Source organism: Schistocerca americana, unplaced genomic scaffold (assembly GCF_021461395.2).
Source record: "Schistocerca americana isolate TAMUIC-IGC-003095 unplaced genomic scaffold, iqSchAmer2.1 HiC_scaffold_179, whole genome shotgun sequence".
NCBI lineage: Eukaryota > Metazoa > Arthropoda > Insecta > Orthoptera > Acrididae > Schistocerca > Schistocerca americana.
This window is the reverse complement of record NW_025725883.1, coordinates 330,001-335,000: the sequence shown is the minus strand read 5'-3', so window position 1 is coordinate 335,000 and position 5,000 is coordinate 330,001. Positions and strand designations below refer to the sequence as shown.

At 52.6% G+C, this 5,000-nt stretch overlaps 1 non-coding gene across 1 annotated transcript in view; it reads right to left on the bottom strand.

Moving 5' to 3' along the window:
• The window catches only part of LOC124572263, a 1,910-nt gene extending 332 nt beyond the window's left edge, over window positions 1–1,578 (bottom strand). The window contains exon 1 of the ribosomal RNA XR_006972015.1: window positions 1–1,578. This exon is cut by the window's left edge and continues 332 nt beyond it. This is a non-coding gene — a ribosomal RNA (small subunit ribosomal RNA).
• Between the last annotated feature and the right edge of the window lie 3,422 nt (window positions 1,579–5,000).

Here is a 5,000-nt window from a genome sequence, read left to right as displayed (position 1 = left end):
GTAGCGCGCGTGCGGCCCAGAACATCTAAGGGCATCACAGACCTGTTATTGCTCAATCTCGTGCGGCTAGAAGCCGCCTGTCCCTCTAAGAAGAAAAGTAATCGCTGACAGCACGAAGGATGTCACGCGACTAGTTAGCAGGCTAGAGTCTCGTTCGTTATCGGAATTAACCAGACAAATCGCTCCACCAACTAAGAACGGCCATGCACCACCACCCACCGAATCAAGAAAGAGCTATCAATCTGTCAATCCTTCCGGTGTCCGGGCCTGGTGAGGTTTCCCGTGTTGAGTCAAATTAAGCCGCAGGCTCCACTCCTGGTGGTGCCCTTCCGTCAATTCCTTTAAGTTTCAGCTTTGCAACCATACTTCCCCCGGAACCCAAAAGCTTTGGTTTCCCGGAGGCTGCCCGCCGAGTCATCGGAGGAACTGCGGCGGATCGCTGGCTGGCATCGTTTATGGTTAGAACTAGGGCGGTATCTGATCGCCTTCGAACCTCTAACTTTCGTTCTTGATTAATGAAAACATACTTGGCAAATGCTTTCGCTTCTGTTCGTCTTGCGACGATCCAAGAATTTCACCTCTAACGTCGCAATACGAATGCCCCCGCCTGTCCCTATTAATCATTACCTCGGGTTCCGAAAACCAACAAAATAGAACCGAGGTCCTATTCCATTATTCCATGCACACAGTATTCAGGCGGGCTTGCCTGCTTTAAGCACTCTAATTTGTTCAAAGTAAACGTGCCGGCCCACCGAGACACTCACTCAAGAGCACCCTGGTAGGATTGCAACGGGGTCCGCCTCGGGACGCACGAGCACGCACGAGGCGCGTCGCACGCCTTCAGCTCGCCCCACCGGCAGGACGTCCCACGATACATGCCAGTTAAACACCGACGGGCGGTGAACCAACAGCGTGGGACACAAATCCAACTACGAGCTTTTTAACCGCAACAACTTTAACATACGCTATTGGAGCTGGAATTACCGCGGCTGCTGGCACCAGACTTGCCCTCCAATAGATACTCGTTCAAGGATTTAAAGTGTACTCATTCCGATTACGGGGCCTCGGATGAGTCCCGTATCGTTATTTTTCGTCACTACCTCCCCGTGCCGGGAGTGGGTAATTTGCGCGCCTGCTGCCTTCCTTGGATGTGGTAGCCGTTTCTCAGGCTCCCTCTCCGGAATCGAACCCTGATTCCCCGTTACCCGTTACAACCATGGTAGGCGCAGAACCTACCATCGACAGTTGATAAGGCAGACATTTGAAAGATGCGTCGCCGGTACGAGGACCGTGCGATCAGCCCAAAGTTATTCAGAGTCACCAAGGCAAACGGACCGGACGAGCCGACCGATTGGTTTTGATCTAATAAAAGCGTCCCTTCCATCTCTGGTCGGGACTCTGTTTGCATGTATTAGCTCTAGAATTACCACAGTTATCCAAGTAACGTGGGTACGATCTAAGGAACCATAACTGATTTAATGAGCCATTCGCGGTTTCACCTTAATGCGGCTTGTACTGAGACATGCATGGCTTAATCTTTGAGACAAGCATATGACTACTGGCAGGATCAACCAGGGAGCTGCGTCAACTAGAGCTGAGCAGCCGGCCGCCCGGGAGTGTGTCCCGGGGGCCCGCGCGAACACGCAAGCGTCCGCTCAATTATTCTGCAAACAGGAGGAGGCTGAGCTCCCCTGCACCATACACCTCGAAACCCTCTCAGGTCCCGGCGGCGCGCAGCGCCGTCCTAAGTACTTGGTCGGGTTCGAGAGAGGCGCAATCGCCCGGAGTTTGGCGAGTAGACGCTTTAGGTGCGACCACCCGTGCTCCCAACTGAGCTTGCCGCTGCCGACAGAGGCCCGGGAGCGTGCTGTCGTGGCATTGCCGGCGGGAGACAACACGCGCCACCTACGGTGACCGGCAGCTCCAACGCCAGCGCCACAGAAGGACAAAAGCCCCACTTGGGTGCCGAAGCGAACTCTCCCAGCACAGCGCACGCGCCAACACGTCCGCACAGCTGCGATACAAACCACCTGCGAGAACCGCAGAGGCGACCGAGCAGCAGACGGCGTCGCGGCGCCGAGCGCCGGGCGGCGGCGCATCCTCAGCGCACACAGTCCTCAATCGGACCAGCACACTGCAGATGTCCACCGCGCTTCGCACCGGGCCCGCGAGGACCTACTTTGGCCGCACGGCGCCGCGTGCAGGGTGCGCCGGCGCGCAGCTGCGCCGCCTGCCGCCTCCGTCGGCCGGCGCGCCTGCCACTGGCCGCCCCCACCAGCCGGCTGTAGCGCGTGCGCCCACGCACCGCGCGGCCAGCACGCCGGGAGGCCCCCCCTCACCGGCCGGGGACGGTCCCACCCAGCCACCGCCGCGTATCGCTTCACACCCAGATGCCATTCACGTTCGTGGGCATGGTGGGTATCGCTGGAACAACCGGTTGGTAGCTCAACCGATCGTCGCCATCACTGATTCACCTCTAGCGAGAACAACCGCACCACAACGGTTTACCAGTTGTTCATTTGCGTAACGTCACCAGCAAACGTAGGCGTCCATCGCCATTTGCAAATTCAACGATTGTTGCATGCCTGTGTCAGGTGTCACGACACACTATGTCTGCCCACATACACGCAACAACATGTGCACGCTTCGCGAACACGTGGAAGGTGGCCCCCGTACGTATGCGATGTCCATTGCGCGAACGACTGTCAACCGGCCTCTGTCGCATGTCGCAGATGTGGAACGCAGTGCACCATGCTATCACGGTGTGTGAGAAGAGACGACTACGTCTGACAACACGCGCCACTACATCAACAGACGGCTCATGCTGATCGCCATCCAGGGCATACCACACTGCAATCCAGCTCTTATAGGGAGACGACACGTAGCTGAGTGCACAACATTTGGACCGCATGGTTCGCCGTTGTTGGCGCAGTCGTTGTACGGTCACATGTACCACGATGTATCATTCAGTACATGAGGACCAATGTGCAGTACAGTGTGTGATTTGGACGTACAACATCAGCGGACAGTTGACACAGGCCGTACCACAGCGTAGGCTAAGTGCTTCGCCATGCAAATGCCAATGAACAACTGCAAATGCCAATGAACAACTGCAAAGGGCATTGAGCATGTACGTCCTGCTGCCATCCACATTACAGTGTATAGCTGCAAGGTGTTTAACATGAAGCGATACACTGGGGACCGGGCAGTGCGAGTAGCAAACTATATTGCGGGGGTTGCAGTTAGGCAACACTACACTAATTTAACGCGTCGTATGACAATTACAGAGCAGGTTAAGGCCCAACGTGTGTTGGGTTAAGGCCCAACGTGTGTTGGGTTAAGGCCCAACGTGTGTTGGGTTAAGGCCCAACGTGTGTTGGGTTAAGGCCCAACGTGTGTTGGGTTAAGGCCCAACGTGTGTTGGGTTAAGGCCCAACGTGTGTTGGGTTAAGGCCCAACGTGTGTTGGGTTAAGGCCCAACGTGTGTTGGGTTAAGGCCCAACGTGTGTTGGGTTAAGGCCCAACGTGTGTTACGTTACGGCGCAACGTGGGTTACGTTACGGCGCAACGTGGGTTGCGTTACGGCGCAACGTAGGTTACGTTACGGCGCAACGTAGGTTACGTTAAGGCGCAACGTAGGTTACGTTAAGGCGCAACGTAGGTTACGTTAAGGCGCAACGTAGGTTACGTTAAGGCGCAACGTAGGTTACGTTAAGGCGCAACGTAGGTTACATTAAGGCGCAATATAGGTTACATTAAGGCGCAATATAGGTTACATTAAGGCGCAATATAGGTTACATTAAGGCGCAATATAGGTTACGTTAAGGCGCAATATAGGTTAGGTTAAGGCGCAATATAGGTTACGTTAAGGCGCAATATAGGTTACGTTAAGGCGCAATATAGGTTACGTTAAGGCGCAATATAGGTTACGTTAAGGCGCAATATAGGTTACGTTAAGGCGCAATATAGGTTACGTTAAGGCGCAATATAGGTTACGTTAAGGCGCAATATAGGTTAGGTTAAGGCGCAATATAGGTTAGGTTAAGGCGCAATATAGGTTACGTTAAGGCGCAATATAGGTTAGGTTAAGGCGCAATATAGGTTACGTTAAGGCGCAATATAGGTTACGTTAAGGCGCAATATAGGTTACGTTAAGGCGCAATATAGGTTAGGTTAAGGCGCAATATAGGTTAGGTTAAGGCGCAATATAGGTTAGGTTAAGGCGCAATATAGGTTACGTTAAGGCGCAATATAGGTTAGGTTAAGGCGCAATATAGGTTAGGTTAAGGCGCAATATAGGTTAGGTTAAGGCGCAATATAGGTTAGGTTAAGGCGCAATATAGGTTAGGTTAAGGCGCAATATAGGTTACGTTAAGGCGCAATATAGGTTACGTTAAGGCGCAATATAGGTTAGGTTAAGGCGCAATATAGGTTACGTTAAGGCGCAATATAGGTTACGTTAAGGCGCAATACAGGTTACGTTAAGGCGCCATACAGGTTAGGTTAAGGCGCCATACAGGTTAGGTTAAGGCGCAATACAGGTTAGGTTAAGGCGCAATACAGGTTAGGTTAAGGCGCAATACAGGTTAGGTTAAGGCGCAATACAGGTTAGGTTAAGGCGCAATACAGGTTAGGTTAAGGCGCAATACAGGTTAGGTTAAGGCGCAATACAGGTTAGGTTAAGGCGCAATACAGGTTAGGTTAAGGCGCAATACAGGTTAGGTTAAGGCGCAATACAGGTTAGGTTAAGGCGCAATACAGGTTAGGTTAAGGCGCAATACAGGTTAGGTTAAGGCGCAATACAGGTTAGGTTAAGGCGCAATACAGGTTAGGTTAAGGCGCAATACAGGTTAGGTTAAGGCGCAATACAGGTTAGGTTAAGGCGCAATACAGGTTAGGTTAAGGCGCAATACAGGTTAGGTTAAGGCGCAATACAGGTTAGGTTAAGGCGCAATACAGGTTAGGTTAAGGCGCAATACAGGTTAGGTTAAGGCGCAATA